This window comes from Emydura macquarii, unplaced genomic scaffold (genome assembly GCF_026122565.2).
Source record: "Emydura macquarii macquarii isolate MOO-44397 ecotype Brisbane River unplaced genomic scaffold, CSIRO-AGI_Emac_v2 contig_1781, whole genome shotgun sequence".
NCBI classification, from domain to species: Eukaryota; Metazoa; Chordata; order Testudines; family Chelidae; genus Emydura; species Emydura macquarii.
In genome coordinates, this window is record NW_027131918.1 from 156,800 (window position 1) to 170,300 (window position 13,501).

Below are 13,501 nucleotides of genomic sequence, written 5' to 3' on the forward strand. Positions count from 1 at the left end.
CACAGTATATAGAGAGGAGAAACCAGTCGTCGTCTGCATGAAATTTTAGTTTGCACTGACTTCACTAGGGCTTTTTAAGTATCTGGTTATAAAACCGGGCAAATATCTGGATGAGTTGATCTCCTAAGATCGAGAAAAACGGTGTTAGACGGGACTCAGGATCCTTCAATTAACACATTTTTTGCCCCCCACAAAGATCCGTACAGACTGAAATCAAGCCCCCGCTGAGAGTACATTCTGAAGGGCAAGAAATGGGGAGTCTCTGCGACGACTCGGGTTAAAATAGCAACGAACAGTCGGCTTTCAACTCATGTTGAAATCGCTAGAGCAGCGGGGTGTGCTGGGGCTTCGCTGCTGTTTTAAATCTGGATTAAGACCACACCTTTTTTTCCCTGCAGTGTGGACACACCTTTGCACGAGACACTGGATTGCGGCAGGAAACTCGCCGAGCTTAACGGCCCCCAGAAAGAGAGATAATTCTGGGTCTCTAGCCGGTATGTTAATATGCATGAGGTTGAGTTCCTGGGCAAGCGTGAAAAAATCAGGATGCTTTTTTTTAAAGGGGGAGGCATAGTTGCATATATCAGACAAAGCTCCTGATATTGGGACCGTCTCGTCAGCCCGTGCAGGGCTGCCCTAAGCCGCCGGCTGTCGGTGCAGTTCTGCAAAGTGTCCACACTGGGGCCGTGTTGCTCCATCCAACGGGCTGCCTGTGTGTGGAGCCGGGGATTGCTGGCACCACACCCCCGGCCTACTGCATTGTGGGCCCGGCTCGGGGATTGTGGGAACTCGCCTGCTCGGCCTGGGGGGAAGCAGGAGAGGGGAACCTAACTGAACTGAACCGAGCAGGGCCCAAGCCACCCCCTCCGACGCTGGCAAGCCAGGATCCTCCCTGCCCGGCATGGGGACCTCACGGAGGGGCGCAGTGATTCTCTCCCTGGTGCAGACGGGCACCCTCATGATGGGCTACCTGCGTGCTCGCAGCGAGGCCTCCGCAGCGGCCTCGGCCCGCCGGGGATGGGCCTTCCTGCAGGCGCTGGAGCGGAGACTCAAGGAAGCCGAGGAGGAGGAAGAGTCGGAGGAGGCGTCGGGGAACGAGTCGCCCAAGGAGGACAGCCGGGCCACCGTCCCAGTGCCCCGGCCCCGCCAGCGACCCGCCGGGCGCCGCCCCTGGGTCCGGCCCCGCAGCACCGAGTGGTGGGACCGCACCGTGCTGGAGACCTGGGCCGACCAGCAGTGGCTGGAGAACTTCCGTATGCGCAAGGCCACCTTTGTGGGGCTGTGCGCTGAGTTGGCGCCAGCTCTCCAGCGCCAGCGCACCCGCATGCGGGTCCCCCTCAGCGTGGAGAAACGGGTGGCCATCACCCTCTGGAAGCTGGCCACCTCCGACTGCTACCGCTCGGTGGGCAACCAGTTCGGGGTGGGCCGCTCCACGGCCGGGGCCGTGGTGCTGGAGGTGTGCCGGGCCATCCAGCGGGTCCTCCTGCGCCGCACGGTGGAGGTGGGCAACACCAGGGAGATCACCGCCGGCTTCGCGGCCCTGGGTTTCCCCCACTGCGCCGGGGCCCTGGGCCTCACCCACATGCCCATCCAGTGTCCACCGCACCAGGCCTCGGAGTACATCAACAGCAAGGGCTACTATTCCATGGCATTGCAGGTCCTGGTGGACCACCGGGGCCGCTTCACCAACATCAGCACTGGCTGGCCAGGAAAAGCCCACGAGGCCCGGATCCTGCGGAAATCCACCCTCTTCAAGAAAGGCCAGGACGGGGCCCTTTTCCCCCTGGAGACTCTGGATGTCGAGGGGGTGGCTGTGCCCTTGGTGGTCCTGGGGGATGTGGCCTACCCTCTCCTGCCCTGGCTCATGACGCCCTACGCTAGGGAGGCGGGCGGGGCCCAAGAACGGTTCAATGAGGCCCTGAGCCAGTGCCGGCAGCCGGTGGAGCAGGCCGTGGCCCGACTGAAGGGACGCTGGCGCTGCCTGACCACGCGCAACGACTGCGCGGTGGACAACTTGCCCCGTCTTATCTCGGCCTGCTGCATCCTCCACAACATCTGTGAGCGCAAGGACGAGGTCTTCGACGAGGCCTGGGGGGCTGAGGCCCGGCGGCTGGGTGCCAGCTTTGAGCAGCCCGAGAAGACGCCAGAGGTGGAGGGGGAGGCTGGCGGGGCGGCTGCCCAGATCAGGGATGCGCTGTGCACCTACCTGGAGAGCCAGGCCTAAAGGCGGCTCGGGATGCTGGGGTGAGCACTGCGCTAGGATCAGTTGGTGGCACTTCAATGGGATCTGGCTCCTTTTACCCTAATGGAGCTGGGGTCAATTTACACCAGCTGGAATCTGGCCCCAGTGACTTCACTGGAGAGACACCCATTGACACCAGCCAGGATCTGGCCCCATTGACTCGAATGGAGCGAGACCCTTTTACACCAACTGGGATCTGGCCCTGTTGACTCCAGTTACGCTCAGTTGGTGCTTTCCGGATGAGAGCAAATATCGCAATGACCCCGATAAAGCCCTGGGCTGGCAGTGTGGAGAGGTTGGTTTGGGGACCAGCATTGCCCATTGTGTTTCGGATCCAGGTGTCGCTCTGGACTCGGAGCGCTCCATGTAATTACAGACTGGAGCTTGGTGTCGTTCAGTCCAGTCGGGGTGCGTGGCATCTATTGATTTATCATAACCCTCGCCAAGACGCTCTTGCTTTACCAAGCTGTTTCCCACTGGCTCAACCTTACCCAACCAGGGAGCTCGCCACCAGGCCTTTCATTTCAAGGGTGTGTGTCGTCCTCTCGCAAGGCAAATCTGTCTGTTTATCTGCCCCCAATACACCTCTAACTCGCTGCGGTTTGGGTTAGCGGGAGCCTTGCTCGCTGTATGAGAGAATCACTTCCAAAACTTTCACGCCCCTCACCCTTTCTCCATCCTACCCTTCTCCCTAATCCAGGACTTGCACCATTTTTCATATCTCTATCCCAGTCACTTATGGAAATAAATTTCAGGTGGCAAACACAGCCAGCTGATGATGACCAGAGAAGGCTGAGTTATTTCAAAGGTGAAAACATTTGGATTCCAATAGTATCACTTCAAAAGCGTGGGGCAGCCTTTTTTCCCCCATCTCACTTACTTCTCCTTTTCTTTCCCAGATTTTATTTTCCTTTCCCTCTGGCACTGCTGTTCTTTTCGCTCTCTCTTTGCCCTCATAGCTCTGCGTTTCAGAGCGGCTTTTACCAAAATAATAGCACCAGTAGAATTTTTCTGTTTATTTGTTTAAAACTTTTTTTTTTTTTTAAATGAAAAACAGTCTTTTTTTCAGGAGTACAAATTTTCAGGGGAATTTTTTTTTTTTGCAGGGGGAGAGGGATTGTCTAAAAAATTAAAATGTCATTGCTTTTTTAAAATTGCAAGTGAACATTTTCCAGTGTTTCATTGATGATTTTGTTGTTTGTTTGTTTCTTCTTTTCCCAGTGGCAAAGTGTGTGGGGGGAGGGGGAATGACTTAGAAAATGAAAAAACTGTTCAGAAACTAAAATGTCTGGGGGGATGGGCTCCCAATCAAAAGTTTTCAAGAAAATTGGGATTTTTTTCAGTGTGTTTTCACTGTTTCTGGCAAAGACATAGAACTGCAAGAGATCTCCTGGATCATCACAGGTGATCCCCCTGCTGAACTTTTCAAACTTTATCTTCAAGCAAGTGAGGTTGTTAGGCCCCCCCACACACACACACCTCCTCTAGAATCCCCCAGAACCTCACCAATTAACAGGGATTATAACAGCACCAAGGTTTATCCAAAGATCTCAAAACACATATCCTGATCCCCATTTCACAGATGGGAAAAGTGAGACATGGGGTGGGGAGTCTTTTTCCCAAGTCACTCAGCAAAGCCAAGAATAAAAACTCAGCCCTTCTGAGTCCAGCGCTCTTTGCACTGGACGGCCACTCTCTATTAACAAGTGTCATGGTTAGCGAGGTGGAAAAACTTGCTCAGCTTCTTGTTAATATCGCCGGACCTGCCACTTGAATAGCAGAATGGGCCCAGTGCCAACACCACTCCAACGCCTCCCCCGTTCCCAGTCGTTTTTAATTTGCATCACAGAGACAATAGCCAGCGCGGCAGGAAACAAAGGTCTGGGTCAAAGCCGTACATTCTCAACAGCACAGAGTCATAGCAGAGAGAGCCAGCCACGCGCTAGCTAAGGTGAGAAGGGACCACCTAGATTACAAGTGATCATCTAGTGGTCTGATCTCCTATATAATCCAGACCATGGGACTTTTCTAAATTCATTCCTGGTCGGACGAGGGCAGATCCGCCAGGACAAAACCATCTCGCCTTGATTTGAAAATCGCTTGTGTTGGAGATCCCCCTTGGGAAGTTGTCCCGCTGGCTGAAACTTTGCGCCTTCTTCCCACTCTGAATTCGTCCAGCTTCAACGTCTAGCCCTTGGATACTGATAAACCGCTGATTGGTACGTTGGGGAGCCCTCTGTTATCGCCAGGTGGGTACTTAGACCCAGATCCTCAAAATTATTGAGGGTCCTGATGCCCACTGATTTTCAAAAGGCCTTTGGGGAGCTGGGGGTATAGACTGGGACCAGTCACCGGCAGGCCTTTGCTCTGTTTATAGACTCATAGACTAAGGTCAGATGGGACCAATATGATCATCTAGTCTGACCCCCTGCACAACACAGGCCACAAAACCTCGCCCACCCACTGCTGTAATAGACCCCTCACCTATGACTGAGTTATTGACGTCCTCAAATCATGCTTTAAAGACTTCAAGGTACAGAGAATCCACCGGCAAGTGAGCCATGCCCGATGCTGCAGAGGAAGGAAAAAAAAAAACCACAGGGCCTCTGCCAATCTGCCCTGGGGGGAAATTCCTTCCCGACCCCAAACCCAGCAATCAGCTAAACCCTGAGCAGGTGGGCAAAACTCACCAGCCAGACACCCGGAAAGAATTATCACAGTAACTCAGAGTCCACCCCATCTAACATCCTGTCACAGCCCATTGGGCATATTTACCCCCAGGCATCAAAGATCGGTTAATTGCCAAATCAGGCTGTCCCATCATAGCATCCCCTCCAAAACTCATCAAGCTCAGTCTTGAAGCTAGCTAGATTTCTTTCCCCTATTGCACTGATCATGCCATGTCGGTGTTAGAAATTGGGCTCGTGAGAATTTGTTGAGATACAGTGGCCCTGTTTTTAAATGTCACGTAACAGTGCCAGACCCACAATGGCAAGAATTTTTAGCATGCCAGGTTATGTCGTCTCCGCTGCAGTTAAAAGCCCGCGGCGGTCCCAGGCCAGCTGACTTGAGATAAGGGGTGGCTGGGGAAATCATTCCCGTACTGACATTTATGACAAGGGGGGAAGGAAGAGGACAAGGCAAACAGGCTTGGCGATAAATCACTTTGATGCAACGGTTAAGCCAGGAGAGGTTGTGGGGGAAAAGGCCCATACTACTGCTCCAGCAAGGGGCTCTGAATGTGCCTGTCCCTCAAGCCCTGTTCTGAGATGGGATGTGACCATGCAGGGGGGGGGAAAGGCAGTCCACCTCCTAAGCAGAGCTGGTGGTAGATCATGGGGTCATAGAAGTCAGGAAGGGTCAAAGTGCTTCGTGTACCTTCAGATTTGAACCAGGAGTCTTTTGATTTATAGGCCAAGGCACACCTCATTGCACACGCTGTCTGACATCAAGACCTTATTGTGCTAGGTGCTGGACAAACCCCAATCTGCAGCCATTTGCCAGCCCCAGAAATACCCATGAGCTGGCATCTCTTCCAAAATGGCCAGCAACAGGCCAGTTAAACCACAAAGACATGTCCGTCATCATTATCAGTAATTCTCCTCGTCATGCGCGGAAAGCCCCCGGTCGGGTCAGGCCCCCTTTTGACAGGTCATATGCAAAAATTCAGCAATCTAAGAAATTGTCATCATTAGGGTCCAGGGTTAACACCCCACTGAGATAAATGGGGAGGTCTGCGCCTCTCTGGGAAGTAGTGATTTAGGTGCCTTAGTCCCTCACAGCAAAGTTATTACCGACTATGGGTTCCCTGTCTTGGGTGACCACCTTGTGCCCTGACACAGGCCGTGACTAGTGGAATTGATTCAAGCAGACCTGGAAAGTGGGTTTGCTTCCTGAGTTACTGCGTTTGCTTAAGAGCTACGTGGATCTGAAGTGCTCCACAGACCCAGGAGGCTGAACCTCCTGGGCTGATTCTGACCTGCCCTGGTGGAAAAATACAGTGGTCAAACAGTTTGAAGATTTTTCTAATGGAAAATGCTGTTTTGGGGAAATCGAACCGTTTAGTGGGAATGTGTCAGTTTCAACTGGGAAAAAACTGGAAACTTGTATTTTGTTCAGACCCTTGTTTAGTATAATATTAAAAACAATATTAATTTTAATGTTTTAATTAATTTTAATTTAAATAATAATTAATTTTAATATTGATGCATATTACTACATTCATATATACTATAGACTATATATTAGTGTGTTTATATATATTTGTTAATGTTAACACTTATATTCTTCATATGTTTTATTTAATATTTTAAAATTATATTATAATAGTTTGCTGTTATCAAACTGAAATGGCAAAACATTCTAATATAAAACATTAAATGCCGTGTATAAAACGAAACTGGCAATACGTTAGTTTTGATCAGCTATAGCTGGGCAACAATTTTCAGCCGTATCTTTTTTTCACTGAAAAAAAATGCAGATTTGGGTCCACCAACAGAGTTCGCCCTGTTGGGTTAGTTTTTGGTTAAAAACAAAATCAGTTTCACTGTTTTGCAAAGGAAATGGTTTGATATTTTTTGTATTCAGCATGAGTTTTCCTTTCTGCATTTACTCCAAGATTCTTTTTAAAAACATATAAACACATTTTTAAAAACTCAGAAACGAAATGTTTGACACAACACAATTTGTTGGGGGTTTTTTTGGGCGGGATCCACAAAAATTCCAAAACTTTTCATTTTGGGCTGATCCAAACCTATTTTTCTTTTCGGTGCACCTAGTGAAGGGAAAAAAATCAGTCATTTGCACAGCTCTGCATTCATTATCTCTAAACCGGTTGTTCTGGTTCTTCCCCCCAGAATTTCCCTTCTGCAAAAATAAAAAATCAACTTTTTATCTGTGCTTCAGGCCAAAAGCAAATTTTGATATCACAGCATTTCCCATGGGATGGAAGTGGCATTCTCCAACCAGAATAATCCTCCTAGGCCCATGTTAAAATAATACCAGGCCGCAGAGACTTGATACCTATGGTGACTTAACTGTGCCTCTTAGAATTCATAGATTCTGTGATCATTTGCATGGCTTCCTGTTTGAGTTACTGCAAGCATGTGGAAACCGACATAGGTCGTATCATGCATACCCCAGACCTCCGTCTTATTTCACCACACCAGCCGGAAGAAGAGCTCTGTTTAGAGCCAAAGCATCTCTCTCTCACCAGCAGAAGTTGTTCCAATAAAATATATTATCACCTCCCTATTTTGTCTGCAACACACACCTTGTGATCAGTCACAGGGATAAGCAGCCATTTCTAGCAACTAAGTGGCTTCTTCCTCACACACAACCCAAAATGCCGCAGTTATGGGGAGGGGGTCAGCATGTGGCTGATGAAAAGGAATTTAAAAAAAAAAAAGCAAGCGCCCGAACAGGGACTTGAACCCTGGACCCTCAGATTAAAAGTCTGATGCTCTACCGACTGAGCTATCCGGGCTCACAAAGATAAAGCTGCTGGAAGATTAGCAGAGGAATGATTCAGGCAGTAGCTGCTGAGAATTAATTCCAAAGTGTCAAATGTCCTGCAGACAAAGCATGCAATTTTGTCAGCACTAGCACGCTGGGACACTTTTGCATTTTTTACGTCCGATTTTTGTATGCTAGTTGTTTTTAAGCCAGGCAAAAGGTGGAGGGATACACAAGAGAAATCAGCCTCCGAAAGGGGCCCCGTAGTCTGGAAAGGTAGCGCACTCCTGGTCTGTCTAATCTCTCTTGTCTAGATCTAGGCGTAGCTAGTGACTTACCCCTCCAGCGATCCTCACCTAAAGACAACTTCTCTATCTGCAGCTAATCTCTCCATTTTCTCTCCTGATGGCCTATGGTCTGTCTTTTTCCGATGAAATCTGTCTACCCTTTTCTAATGGCATTTATTCTAATTGCCTTTTCCTAATGTTTATTTTATTTATCAGCATATAATCTGTCCTTACTTTCTTCAATTTTCTCTTTCTCAATATTTCTTTCTTTCTTTCATGTCATATATCAATCTGCTTTGATGATATTTTATCTCATTATCTATCTTTTCTAATGGCATCTATTCTGTCAGCATCTATTCTATATTTTAATTTTCTATCTGTCTGTCTGTCTCTGGCGGCATAGATCTCTCTATTTCTGATGGTACGGTTATCTATCAATCTATGCCCTTAACCTTTTTCTAATTACATCTATTCTGTCCATCAGCATCTAATGCATCTCTTCAGGGGGGGGGGGATTCTTTCTTTCTTTCTTTGCATCTATCAATCTATTTCTGATGGCATCTTCTATAGCTATCAATTTCTGATATATTCATCGCTGGGTTGCAGCCCACGAAAGCTTATGCCTGCAGAAATTAAATTTGTTAGTCTTTAAAGTGCTACAGGACTCTCGTTGGTTTTAGTCGCTTTAGGATGCACATAATTGAGAAAAAATTAATATAATTGAGAAAAACTGTTGTCGTCTGGCTATAAGATTAAAAAAAAAGAGAAAGGAAAATGAAAGCAGGGGAGAGAAAATCCAAGGGACTAGAAGTGCGAGGCAGTGAACTTTGGAGGGAAGAGACTGACTCGTGGAAGCAAAGAAAGGTTTGCCCAAAAGGAGACAAAACATGAATTCTTAGAACAAAAGCTAGAGACAAAACATGAATTCTTAGAACAAAAGCAAGGCCTGGCCAGGTTCCACCGAGATTTGAACTCGGATCGCTGGATTCAGAGTCCAGAGTGCTAACCATTACACCATGGAACCACCTGATCAGTGGCTCTGCACAGCATTTACAAGGGCTGGATGAATCTCTCAGAGTGCACCTCACACCCCTGCTATGAAGGCCTCTGGGGTGTTTTGCCAGGGTTTGGCTTTTTAAGCCAACAAAGCGGCAACTCTGTGAAAAGGGCAACGCTGGAAATGTCAGGTGAAAGTGTGTGCCCTCAGATTGGGTGCCCCCGCTCTTTCTGGCATTTAGAGGGCAGACGAGTAAACCTGTGAGCACCGCATTGTGCGCACGCTCAGTACAGCCCGTCACCCAATCTGAGCGCACACACTTTTTCCCACAACAGGACGAGTAAACCTGTGAGCACCGCATTCAGCAAGCGATGACACACACAATTACAGAAAAGATGTGCCCCCGCTTCTGATATTAGCCTTTATAATTTTTTCCTTTCTTCTCTTTTTATTTGACCTATTCTTCAGATTCCTATTTCTCCTTCCCAATTGTATTTGTACACGTCACTTGCCCCCGTGTAAGCTCCTTTCCATTTTCCTCAATAGGATTTCAGTTTTCCCTTTTCTTTGTATTTGCATTTGTGGTATGTATTTACCTTGATCCTCTGTTACGGTGTCTTTAATTCGCACAGGGGTGTTTCATGTTATGATGCTCTGGCCCCTATTTCCAAGCAGTTCGTCTATATTAACTTCTTGTTCCACATCAGTGCTCCACTTACTATTAGAGCACAGATTTTGCCTCCTCTAGTGTGTTTCACGACTACCTGCCACAAGAAGCTTACATGTAAGGTTTATGGAAATCTTATCTATGTATCCCATAGAAACGCAATATGTGGGTACTTGTAATCCAAAAGTTTTATCACGTTCTTTACTTTTATAGTGTCTGGTGGGTGGGAGTATATCCCTACCGCTATATTGCCATTAATGAAGCGCGGAGTTGCCATCCAGAGACATTCTATTGTATATTTTGTTAATTGTAAAGTTTTCCTTGATTGTGTTACATGCTTTCTTTCCAGTAGAGTCCTCTCCCCCCCCCCCCAGCCGACCTTTTGTCTTATTACAATTCTTTTATTCCCTGTTATTTCTTTATCCCATGTCGAAGTTTCAGTTTCCCCTATAGTAGCAAGAATTTTTTTTTTTAAACTTTATTATTGTACACAACTGTATAGAATCAAGAACAATGAGTTCTTAAAAAAGTATTCAAAAACAGGTACGTAAACATATGAATCAGAGTTATGAACATCTTCCTTCCTCTACTGGCTTGGACAGTAACATCAAACTTTCCTATTCTCCATTGATATGCCAGAGATGTCACTCTTACAGAACTCAAAAATGTATTTTAAAACAACAGCTATACAATGTAATATTCTTTTAAACATCTGAACTATGCACACTTTTTGCGCTTGTACTCCTTGTGCTCATCATGTAGGATTTCTTCATTTATTCCTCCAGGAATGCAGGGAATATGTGCCCACCTCTTACAAGAGTCACACTGGACCTGTGATAAGTAATAATGAGAATATGAAATCACTGACCAGATAATGATAAATGTAATTTCTCTTGACTGGTACTACTCCCTAAACAATATTTATTATAGGTGTAATTGTTACTGAGGAGATTGCTCTCATCACTGGTGACAGAGTCCTGTACTCGAATTAATACAAGAATACTGAGCCTGAGGTAGGGGATTGGGTGGGGTGTGTGTGCAAGTCTTGTGAGATTGCTCCATCATCTTAGTTCGTGTTTTCCAAAAAACCGAACGTAACTTACATATTTGCTCCAACATGGGGTGTGTGTCTGTGTGTGTGTGTCTCTGAGGCGTCCGTAATATTTAGGTCATTTAGACATTGAGCTGTGGAAGGGAACCCCCCCATGAAATCCACAACGGCCACAGCTCAGAAGCCACCCTGAATTCAGCTCCGTACACCACCCGCCACACAATCAAGCTCACTTTAAAATACTTTTCAACTATTGGTTCCAGTTCTTACCTTTCTGAAACCATTCTCTGTCTTCCAAACCTCCATAGATGGTTCATCTCCATCACAGCCCTCCTCCATTTGAACTGTTTTCACTCCACATTCGTCTTCTTCCATCTTGAGTACATCAATGCTTCTTTTGAAGCAGTCAGCACTGCTGTGACATTCATCATCACTGTTTTCAACCAAGTTTTGTGGGGGACTGTTTTTTGGAATGCCATCAACAGCAGTTTGTATTTCGACGTTGTCCTCTGAAATGTTCTCTGAGACTACTTGTGCAGGTCCTTTAAAGGCTTTCAAGTGGCATATACTGTACATGGTTCCTAAACGTTTCCCAAACATGGTTTCCAGTGTCACTCTTTTACCCACTACACCGGTAAGTTTGTATGGTCCCCGATAGGTAGGTTCCAGCGACCCTCCCTTTCTTGTTTTCCTTCCTGCATTCTGCAACAGAACACTCTGCCCAACCTCAAATGTTGTTTTTCCGAATTTTGAAATTTGTCTTTTACTATACTGCCTTTGTTGTCTTTCCTGTGCTTTCGAAATATTTTTCAAGCACAGTGCAGCATCCGCTTCTTTTCGGGATAGAAAATCTTTCATGGACTGCCGTATCTCTTCTTCACTGGGTTCAATGACGTCGGGCACCTTTTAAAAATAAGGGTCATGGTGTTCTATTACTAAGACACATAGTCACACAGTAACATTTTTGAAAGAAAAGTTACGGATATCAAATACACGTACCGTAAAATTATCTGGAACTTGGTCTGGAAATAGCGCTTCCCGTCCCATCATTACTAGCATTGGTGACATTTGGGTACTCATGTTGGGTTTGGAGCGCAGTGAAAACAGAACGGGCGGAAGATACTCATCCCAAGTATTAAGTTTATCGCCAACACACTTCGCCAGTCCTCTGTTAAGAAAGGTGTTTGATGTATTTGTCAGATAAAGCAAGGGTTAAATCACTGTTTTTGGATTCAATGTATACATAACCGAAGTGGTGCACGAAGGATACATTATAAGAACATCATTACTGTACACAATAACCGAATGTGCTTTATGGGTGTGCTAGCCGAGATGTTTCCCGAGGAACTGTCAGGACACAGCTGCTGTGCAGTGTTTGCCTTACAGCATTGGGACACAGTAGATAGACTGTGTAAATGTTGAATGGTGCGATTCACCTTCTCGCATGGTCCGTCCGACTTCCCTTTGGCACTGTTCTTGCTTACATTCCCTAAACTTACGTTTTGATGGAATTGTTCGTGCGTTCAGCAAGTCCATTTGTTTGAAGGTGATAGGGGCTGGTGAAGCTACGCTGAATGTTAAATCTATTGCAAAGTTCAAGGTTCAACTGTAAGAGAAATATTAAACAAATCTATGTAAATATACACCCACTGCAAGGAATGCTACTTTTCCTAGTACGCATAGCTGTTATCTGCTACTGCTTAGCTGTCCTATTCGTGCTGTCAAAAGTATATCTGGCAATAACATGTTGTGGATAAATAACTTTCTGTCACAGGATATAAAAGATCATGGTTACCTCCCAGGAACTGAATGTCTTCGAGATGTGTTTCAGATATGGAGTCCAATGCAGCTGATTGTGGCAACGGAGACCCTAATTACCCTCAGGCACTTCATGAGGCCAACACCAACTGTGGGGACAGAGGGTGCATATGGAACCCTTACTCTGGGACGTAAGATTTATTTTCTGCTCCCCAGGAACTCTGTGCGACTGAGACCAGCGGTTCCCGCACGGCCTTCGCCAGCTTAGGGACCCTGTCATGCATGGCGCAAGGATTAAAGGCAGAGAAACCTTGCATGGCATGGAAAGTAAAACCGAAATGATACATAATATTACAGTGTGAAATACTGCACGTCAGTATTCAACAGTGCACAGTATAGGACAAGTAACTAAGTACGCACAAATAATCACAGCTAAGATGTAAAAACTGAAAGTTCTTTCCAGAGTATGTGGTCTGATACGTAGAGAAAAGTTGCGGTTAGCGCTGAACGTTGGCATACTGTCAAGTACTTTGCAATGGATATGAGCTCGCCCTGGAAGTAGAACTCAGAACGTGCTGAGAACAGGGAATGTCTTTACCCACACCGTTGCCTGCCCAAGAAAAGGTGGCTGGTTACGCAATCTTTCAATGACCAATCCACATTCCATAAATATTATCAGGGAAACAAAAGTATTCTTCATCATCAAGCATCAGAGACATGGAAGACTGTTTTAATACACAGTAAGAAGAGCTCCTGAAAGATATCTGTACCGTATTATTAAACTCTGATCCGCGATCTGTCAGAATCCGACGAGGACATCCATATTTAAGGCACAATTTCCATATCTTCCTTGCCACCACAGAAGAAGACTTATTTCGAAGTGGAAATGCTTCCACCCATTTTGAGAAATAATCGACCACTGTCAGAATATATTTGTATCCTCTCTTTGTCTCAGGCATTGGCCCTATTAAATCCATTCCAAGCATTTCCCACTGACGAGTAACCTATGTGCAAAGGAACAGGTGTGAGTCAGACTTTTTATGTA

The 13,501-nt window shown here is 46.4% G+C and overlaps 2 non-coding genes across 2 annotated transcripts; both read right to left on the reverse strand.

The window, feature by feature from the left end:
• Positions 1-7,654: 7,654 nt before the first annotated feature.
• TRNAK-UUU (transfer RNA lysine (anticodon UUU)) lies at positions 7,655-7,727 on the reverse strand. Its single transcript has one exon. It is a non-coding gene; the product is annotated as a tRNA-Lys (tRNA).
• A 1,208-nt stretch (positions 7,728-8,935) lies between these two features.
• Positions 8,936-9,007, reverse strand: TRNAQ-CUG (transfer RNA glutamine (anticodon CUG)). Its single transcript has one exon. It is a non-coding gene; the product is annotated as a tRNA-Gln (tRNA).
• Positions 9,008-13,501: the final 4,494 nt, after the last annotated feature.